This window comes from Rana temporaria, chromosome 2 (assembly GCF_905171775.1).
Source record: "Rana temporaria chromosome 2, aRanTem1.1, whole genome shotgun sequence".
Classification (NCBI taxonomy): Eukaryota; Metazoa; Chordata; class Amphibia; order Anura; family Ranidae; genus Rana; species Rana temporaria.
In genome coordinates, this window is record NC_053490.1 from 293,862,295 (window position 1) to 293,872,784 (window position 10,490).

Here is a 10,490-nt window from a genome sequence, read left to right on the forward strand (position 1 = left end):
CTTGCTGTCCACATATGGCTTGGATAATCACGGCCCCCCATCCATCATCACCGAAGACAAATAAACTAGGACCCCCCAAAACTGGGGCATTCAAAGTCACAATAACCGACTTTGAATGTCCCAGTATTGGGAGGCCTAGTATATTTGTCTTTGGTGATGATGGATAGGGGGGTGTGATTATCCAAGCCATATGTGGACAGAAAATGCTGCAGATCGTAAGCTTGCAGAAGCAGGGCCATCCTAACCCTCTTGTATTGAATTGTATTGTTGCTGTATTGACCCTCTTTATATTATGTTGGAAAATTGTTGGCACTATATAAATCCTATATAATAATTAGAGATGACCCGAACACCCCCCGGTTCGGTAAGCAGCAGAACATGCGAACAGGCAAAAAATTAGTTCGAACACTCAAACACCGCTAAAGTCTACGGGACACGAACATGAAAAATCAAAAGTGCTAATTTTAAAGGTTAATATGCAAGTTATTGTCATAAAAAGTGTTCCCTTTTTTTTTATTTGGCGCAGGGTTCCCCTTAATATCCATACCAGACCTGACTTTTATCTGTATTGCTGGGACCCGACAATTCATTATAGCCGCGAGTAGTTTTAAATTACTTTTTTTCCTTTTGAAATGTAATTTTGTGTAAACACGGGACACATGCGCTACTTTACAGGCATACTATAGACACCCCCCAGGTATGAAATTTAAAGGAATATTTCAATTTTATTGTTTCACTTTAAGCATTATTATAATCACTGCTCCCGAAAAAAGTCAGTTTTTTTGCATTGATACATGTCCCCTGGGGTAGGACCCAGGTCCCCAAACACTTTTTATGACAATAACTTGCATATTAACCTTTAAAATTAGCACTTTAGATTTCTCCCATAGACTTTTAAAGGGTGTTCCGCAGCTTTTCGAATTTGCTGCAAAACAACCCAAATTGTTCGCTGTTCGGAGAATGGATGAACAGCCAATGTTTGAGTCAAACTCATGTTCGACCCGAACATAAAGCTCATCCTTAATAATAATAATGTCCAAAGTGGGAAAAATCAGAGAAAAGTCAAATTAAACATGTTTTGAAGGAAAGCTTTCTGAAAGTAACAGGAAGACAGAAATCCTAGTTGCAATCCTATAATAGCATAGCAGCATGATGAGAAGGTGGTGTCTAATAGCAGCTTCTATGTGTCTTCTAGACCTCTTTCACATGGGGTGTATCCAGGGATGTCTTAATGAGTAGTGTTGAGCAGAATATGCCATATTCGATTTCGCGATATATCTCGAATATATATTCGAATATTCGAGATATATTCGCTAAATTCGAATATTCGTGATATTTTATCGAAATTAAATGATTGCGATTTTTCGCTATTGCGAATGCGAAAATAATTGCGATTTTTTGATAACTGCGGTAGGAGCACTCTGATTGGCTCAGAATATTCGTGATATTTTATCGAAATATCGCAACATGCGAATGCGATATTTATTGCGCAATTTCGAGAAATGCTGGAGGAGTGCTCTGATTGGCTCAGAATATTCGTGATATTTTATCGAAATATCGCAACATGCGAATGCGATATTTATTGCGCAATTTCGACAAATGCTGTAGGAGCACTCTGATTGGCTCAGAATATTCGTGATATTTTACAATACAAAATAATTGCGAATATTCGGCAAATGCGGAAGGAGCACTCTGATTGGCTCAGAATATTCTTGATATTTTACAATACAAAATAATTGCGAATATTCGGCAAATGCAGAAGGAGCACTCTGATTGGCTCAGAATATTCTTGATATTTTACAATACAAAATAATTGCGAATATTCGGCAAATGCTGAAGGAGCACTCTGATTGGCTCAGAATATTCGTGATATTTTACAATACAAAATAAAAAGTGTTTTGCATTGGTGGTTATTCTTTACTCTATCCATCTGTCACAGCCGTTTGTCAATCAAACACCTTGAAGATTGAACACGTTGCATGCTTTGGACTTTTTTTCACTTCACATATCAAAGACATATTTATGAAAGATTATTTTTCTATTATTGGGACTATATTTCTTTATATATTTGTTTCACTGTGTATTTCACAAGTTATTTGCGCTTGCTTATTTTATAATTTGCCCACATGTCTTGTCACTAGACATATTTTTTATTCTTGTAGAGCGACTCCATTTTCTGTCTTGTATTAATTTATGTTGTATAACATTTTTGAGTTGCTGCTGTATTCTCCCCTTTTTTAAGGTATGCGCAATTTTTTCCTTCTTACAAAAAATAATAATATCAAACATACAAATATTCATAACATACACATACACAAAGCCCCCCCCTTTTGCATCAGAGACAATCAGAGTTCTCCTACCACAGTTATCGAAAATTCGCAATCATTTTCGCATTCGCAATAGCGAAAAATCGCAATGTTTTTTTTTCAATTTGGCAACATAAAAGGATCGCCTTAGCTTAGCTACTCGGCCCAGGGTCTCTAATCATACCAGCAATGCTTTTAGACGTCGATAGGATGTGATTTGTTTTAAAAATCAAATTGAAAAAATGCGAATATTCGGAATTGCGAATATTCACCGCGAAATTCGAAATATAGCGCGATTTCTCGAATATGCTATATTCGAGTCGAATATTCGCAATGCGAATATTCGTGAGCAACACTATTAATGAGTGGGCACACCTGGGCACTGCATGGGGGCCCTGCACTTTCCCCAAAGCAGCTTGTCCTTGAGCCCATGCTGACCCAAAATTGGAGTGCTGGGGGTATACCTGGGGTGTAGAGGGGTCATAGTGATGGGGAGGCATCAATCTAGAAGATATATTATATGTACAGGACAGCTTTGTTACTTTATGTATGTAGTATTTTCCCACTGTTTCTTTGCTGTACAGAATGATTGCCACAGGCTGGACAATTTAGGATTTGTGAAAAATAGTTGGAGCAAATCCTCCCAGTTAGTTCAATCAATGTCACCCACTGACAGCTTGAGCATACCTGTCATATGGTGTGGTGACTAGATCCCCGATGGTTTGTCTAGGCCTCCTGGACAACCTCTAATGTTAGGTTCTCCCGAGCCAATCCCCCATCGTACAGCTCCCGGCTTAGGATCTTCTCAGCAGAAGGTTAGGACCCAGCAAGTCGCCGGAGCCCCTTTTAATGGAAGGGTGAGGCTCTGCATGGTGCCCGGCCTCAGCATGGCAGGACGCGGTGGCGGGGCCCTTGGATGCGCGTACCCTGAAGGTCAGTACCGCACCTGGAACTCGGGCCCCGCAAGTACAACCCGCCAAAAGCAGGTGCCACAGATATATCCCCTCCCAGCATGCCCAACGAGGGAAGAACTCCTCTGATTGGCTGCTGGGAGAAGGTGGGTCCACCAGAATCCCTCTAGTGCCAACTGCCACCCAGGGGGAATAACGCATCCCCTGGAGCGCAGACTGACCTACAGGACCGATTCTGGAATTGGCAGCAGCCTAAATTTACATCAATTGTGAATGGGAGTAAACTAAGCCTCCCATTCCCCACTAACTTTAGGGTAGCGCCCGTACTCAAAGTAGGGGGATGCTACATATATATATATATATATATATATATATATATATATATATATATATATTGTGGCAGCAGGCAGGTTACATTCCCTGGTTGCATCCAGGATGCAGTGTATATATCCCCTAGGTTCAGGCTTTATGCCAGTTTATACCTCTAGGGGGAGTGCTGGGAGTCCTGCTGGAGGACTTAATGGGCCCAGCTGAATTAGGTGAGCTCATTAGGTCCTCTACAAAAACTCCCAGCATGCAGAGAGATATGCTCCAACCTGGAACCAGATCTGTGTGAATAGTCTGGGGAGTGTGATCTCTGTGTGGTGAGACCAAGCCTGTGTGGCTATTGCTAAGAGATTTAAACAGCAGGGAGTCAGGGACTGGGGCAGCACAAGTCTGTACCCAATTGTTAGTTAGGGACACCAACGTTTATAGCAAGCAGGTCAAGTTGACCAGGATTTATTTTTGTATTTCTTTTATTTTCTGTCATATTTTTATTTGTATTTAGTTCAAATAAAACTGCATCTTTTTGTTTTCCTCCTACCACTGTTTGCTGTGCCTAGTGTTTTTGTGTGCTGAACCCTTCCAGGTGGTCACACACACCCACTTCCGGGCTAACCCCTCACAGTACATATATACAGGGCCGCCATCAGGAATTATGGGGCCCCTTACATAGCTTCAGTCATGGGCCCCCTGGAGCAGAGAACCGAGGGGGGGGGGGTGCTGCCGTCTGAAATTGAGAAGCGGGAGGGGGGCTGCCGCGAATTGAGAAGCGGAGGGGGGCCCTTTACAAATTATTATTATTTTTTTTTTAATAAAAAGAAATTACAAAAAAGGGGGGTTGTCATCCGGGACCTCTGGGCCCTAATAAAAAAATTATAAAAAAAATATATAAAATAAATAAATAAACATTTATATAAAAAAAGGGGGGGTTGCCATCCAGGGCCCTGGGGTCCTCTGGGCCCTTTAATAAAAAAATAAAACATTTATAAAAAAAGGGGGTTTGCCACATGGGGCCCTGGAGACCTCATGAGCCCTTTAATAAATTATATATATATATATATATATATATATATATATATATATATACATATACAAGAAATAAAAAAATGGCCCTTTAATAAAAAATAAAAATATATTAAAAAAATATATGTATTTTTTTATAAAAAAAAAAAAAAAAAAAAGGGGAGTTGCCATCTGGGGCCCTGTGGGTCTCCGGACCCCTAAAAAATAAAAATAAAAACATATATTTTTTTTAAAGGGGGTTGCCATCCGGGCCCCTGCTGGCCTGGGCCCACTACAACAGGGCCAGTTGTACTGGCTTATCAGCGGTCCTGCATATATATATATATATATATATATATATATATATATATATATATATATATATATATATATATATATATATATATATATATATATAAAATGTGTATATGCACACGGCACATTGCTAAATATATATATAAGGGACTGAGCCCATGTCTGTGGGCCCTGCCACCTAACCCCCCCCCCTATCCCTCGATGCTTTCCCCTGCCTTCTTCTCTCTCTCTCCTTTCTCTCTTCTTCTTTACATCTTCTCTAACCTAGTTTTCACTTATTTAAAAAAAAAAAAAAAAAACACAGGGACTGGCCCGGACGACCCGCGATGCCACAGTTGGCACTGTTCACCCACACAGGACGCTCAAGATGAGGGACGCCCGTGTTCAACCCGACAAGGGACCTCCCCCGACTTTGAAACCCCGATCGGGGAAAGTGATATCAGTCGACCTCGATGGGGTACTTTTAAAGGGAAGTCAAAACGCTGTAGATTCGGGGACACGCGTGTTATGTCTCTGTATGTTAACGTTCCTTTGCAAAATGATTGTTTTGTTTTATCGGACTGTACTGATCTGATGTTACTGTTGCGGCTCGTGCGTGAGCCAATTTCCCTGACATAAATTAAAAAAAAAAAAAATATATATATATATAAGATTATATACTGTACAATCAACAATGCTTAAGATAAACCTTTTGAAGTCACCTTGCATTATAAATCTAAAAAAAAATAAAAGGTCTGTGTAGAGACACTAGTAGAGATGTTGATAAGGGAACTTTTTGGCCATTGAAACTCCACTAGTGCAACATTTATTTGGTAAAGACTCATCCTTTATATTAGACACCCTAAAATAAATAATAAGAAAGTTATTGGCTTAATCAAATGGACCCCAAATTTACTGAATCTTTTCTACAAGACTACCCATATAAATCATCAAACACCAGTATCGGAATAAAAGACATGCCACTAACAACATAACTTATTACAGCATAATATTTTGCTTAAAATAGAAAAGAATAAAATGATCCAAGGATTATGTTTTGCAAGTGCTTCAGGGAAATGGTGATAAAATGACAGATGCTAATGTATAATTGTTTTTTAAGGGTGTCACCATCTTAGTTCTGTTACATAGTGAACTAGCAGTCTTTATTGCACAAACATGTAAAATAAGATTTTTACCCACTACAATGTACAATGTGCAATGTGCCAGAAGTTAGGAGCACAAAAAGGGAAAATACAAACAGAAAATATAGTTTTATGAAATACAACAACCCAGCAAAAGAAAAGACAAGTCAATAACAGCATAACTCTATTTTTCTTGAAAACAAGAGAATAAGATGATACAAGGACTTATGTCTTGTAAGCAATTGCAGACCCATTTCAGGGAAAAGGTGATACAATTATAGGTGCAAATGTATACTTTCTTTTAAAGAGTGTCAACATTTTAGTTCTGTTACATAGTAAATGTACATTCTTGATTACACAAGCATGTACAATACTACTTTTAAGCTCTATAATGTGTCAAAAACTAGAATATCTTCGTAGCACAAAGAACTGAAAAAAACATTGTGCTAATCACATCTTTAAAGTTCCCCTTAATGTGCATGTACAATCAAAAATTACTTTTTTGTTTTTTGAAAGAGTATTAGAGGATCAGAACCTTGACTGAGCCTGAATCAAAGTACAAGAAAGAGGCAAAGCAACTACTGGCCACTAGACACAGGCGAAACATAACCATAAAAACATGTGGCATATTTAGGAGATCACACACACATGACTTCTTTGGTTTTACCCGGTCATGTGTTTCACAAAGAATTTATTGTTTTTTTACGTTTTTTTACACAGCATACATCAGACTTCCAGAAAACATTTTCTTTTTGGGGAAGGGTTAAGCCTCGTACACACGATCAGTCCATCAGATGAAAACGGTCTGAAAGACAGTTGTCCTAGGTTAACCTATGAAGCTGACTGATGGTCCGTTTTGCGTACACACCATAGGTTAAATGACCAATCGTGTCAGAACGCGGTGACGTAAAACACAACGACGTGCTGAAAAAAACAAAGTTCAATGCTTTCAAGCATGCGTCGACTTGATTCTGAGAATGCGTGGGTTTTTAACCATTGGTTTTGCATACTAACGATCAGTTTTGACCTATCGGTTACCATCCATAGGTTAAATTTTAAAGCAAGTTGCCATTTTTTTAACCTAAGGTTAAATGACCTATGGCAGGGCTCAAAATTTCAAGTCCTGAACTACTAGCCAGGCCTTAAGAGTTACTCGCCACCAGTTGCCCCACCCAAACCCTACCCTGCCCCGCCCCTAAATCAGCCCCTAAACACGCCCACGCCTCCCCCAGTACATCCCTACCACCAATGCTTCCCCCGGTACATCCCTAACTCCAACAACTCCCCTAGTACATCCCTACCTTCAATGCCTAACTCAGTACATCCTTACCTCCAAATCCTCTTCCCAGCATATCTCTGTCTCCAATGCCCCACCCCCCAACCCCAACGACCCACCAGCACACCTCATCATCAGACCTCCTCTCTCCAAAACACCTATGCCTCCAATCTCCCCCCAATCCTGTACATCTATGCTTTCAATATTCTCCCCAATCCATGATATCTATGCCTCCAATTCCACCACCATTCTATCATACCGTATGATAGATTAGGGGAGTGAAGGTGGAATTGGAGGCATAGATATAATAGATTGGGGAGAATATTGAAAGCATAGATATCATGGATTGGGGAGAATATTGAAATCATGGATTGGGGGCGGGGTGAAATTGAAGGCATAGATATGATTCAGACCTCCAATTCCACAACCCCCCCTCCCCATCCATGATATCTATGCCTCCAATCCCCCCTCCCATCCAGCACATGCTTGCTCTCAATCCCACCCCTGTTCCTTCCAGCACACGTCTTGTTTAATCCCCCATTTCATCAATGCCTCCAGCACACTGTCATTGTTTTTACCATTCTGCAGCCATGGGGGTCAGTCATCACTGCACACTGAGGGCAGAGCGTCGTTTGAGCCTGGGGCAGTCCCAGGCGGTGAAGTGCACGGTCTGTGTGTCTGGGCGGGGATGTGCAGAACAGAGGAGGAAGGGGGCAGTCCCAGGCGGCTCTTGCAAGTATAGTGCAGTGCACGGTCTGTGTGTCTGGGTGGGGATGTGCAGCAGAACGAAGGCAGAGAGGGGCGGTCCCAGGCGGCGAAGTGCACGTTCTGTGTGTCTGGGCAGGGATGTGCAGCAGAACGGAGGTGATGAGGGGAGGTCCCAGCGGTTCTTTCATGCTTAATGAACAGCACATTCTGCGAGCCTGGGCGGGGATGTGTGGCAGGAGGTGGAGAGGGGCGGTCCTAGGCAGCAGACATTCATGTGATAGCACAGCCCTGTCATTACTCGCCCTCCTCATTTGTTTACTCGCCAAATGCGAGTAGGCGAGTGCAAATTTTGAGGGCTGACCTATGGGACCTACACACGATCGGTTTGGACTGATGAAAACAGACCGTTTTCATCGGTTTAACCTATCGTGTGTACGAGGCTTAAGACTCTCTATTGGGGTATAATTAATGTCTGTGTTTTTCTGTCCCAATAACAACAAATCCCCTATTTCTTGTTCTTTCTCTCACAGGGAAAGGTGAAATCCCTACAATGGGATTGGGCTTTAAAATAACATTAGTGGGTATAGTCTGTCATTTGATGCTATTATATTCCTGATGAATACAAATTGACTAAGAGAATGTCTAAGAGCATGCTAATCCAGAATACAAAGTGGTGGATAAAAAAATTACCCCAACTGTACTCCTCACAGAAAACTATCAAATGCCTAACACAGAAAACATAACTGATGCTAAGCAGGCTGATGTAAAATGTTTCAACTATTTTGATGCTAGATCAGGGTATTGGCTGGTAAGCTAGACAAGGACAATTTAATGCTTACATTTAAAGCTGAACTACAGCTAATGTTCAGTCTTGCACAGTTGTACTTACTCCCCTGTCTTAAAATAGCTTTTTCTGATTTCTATGCACTCTTGAGATAATCAATGATGCTCTAGGAGCCCCTTGTTGTGGTATTTTTTATTTATTTATTTAAAAAAAAAAAATATATATATATATATATATATTTTTTTTTTTAAATAAATAAAAAATACCACAACAAGGGGCTCCTAGAGCATTATTGATTATCTCAAGAGTGCATAGAAATCACTATCTGTATATATATACAGTTGTGTTCAAAATTATTCAACCCCCCAATGCTGTAAAGGGTTTTAGGGAATTTAGTGTACATTTGTAATTGTATTCAGAATGAAATCCTACAAGGACTTCTTAAAGAACCATATGCAACTAAAATGACATCAATTGGTTTTGTAATACAGTAGTAAATGTTTATTTTGTGAATTCTTCATTTACACAATTATTCAACCCATTAAAGACTACCACTCTGAAGAACAGAGGTTCATTGAAGTGTTTTCAATCAGGTATTGAAAACACCTGTGGATGTCAGGGAGCAGCAATAAAGCCTAATAAGCACCAATCAGGCAGCTTTAAAATGACTGTGTTACTCAGCTCCTTCTAGACATTTACTGGTGTGGTTACAAACATGGTGAAGTCAAGAGAATGGTCCGGGAAGACAAGAGAAGAGGTGATTACTCTTCACAGGAAGGGCAATGGCTATAAGAAGATTGCAAAGATGTTAAACATACCAAGAGACACCATAGGAAGCATCATTCGCAAATTCAAGCCAAAGGGCACTGTTGAAACGATACCTGGTCGTGGCAGAAAGAAGATGCTGACTTCGACTGCTGAGCGCTACCTGAAGCGTAGAGTGGAGAAAAGTCCCCTTGTGACTGCTGAGGAACTGACAAAAGATTTGTCAGATGTGGGTACTGAAGTTTCTGCTCAGACAATACCGCGCACACTGCGTAATGAAGGCCTCCATGCCAGAACTCCCAGGCGCACCCCCTTGCTGTCTCCAAAGAATAAGAAGAGTCGACTGCAGTATGCAAAAATCATGTGGACAAACCACAGAAGTTTTGGGATTGTGTTCTGTGGACTGATGAAACAAAATTAGAAGTGTTTGGGCCCATGGATCAACGCTATGTTTGGAGGAGGAAGAACAAGGCCTATGATGAAAAGAACACCTTGCCTACTGTGAAGCATGGCGGGGGGTCAATCATGCTTTGGGGCTGTTTTGCTTCTGCACGTACAGGGAAGCTTCAGCGTGTGCAAGGTACCATGAATTCTCTTCAGTACCAGGAGATAGTGGATAACAATGTGATGCAGTCCGTCACAAACCTGAGGCTTGGGAGACGTTGGACCTTTCAACAGGACAATGATCCCAAGCATACCTCCAAGTCCACTAGAGCATGGTTGAAGATTAAAGGATGGAACATTTTGGAGTGGCCATCGCAGCCACCAGACTTAAATCCGATTGAGAACCTCTGGTGGGACTTAAAGAAAGCAGTTGCAGTGCGCAAGCCTAAGAATGTGACTGGACTGGAGGCTTTTGTCCATGACAAATGGGCGAAGATACCCGTAGATCGCTGCAAGGCACTTGTGTCAAGCTATGCTTCAAGTTTAAAAGCTGTTATAACTGTAAAAGGATGTTGTACTAAGTACTAAGATTGA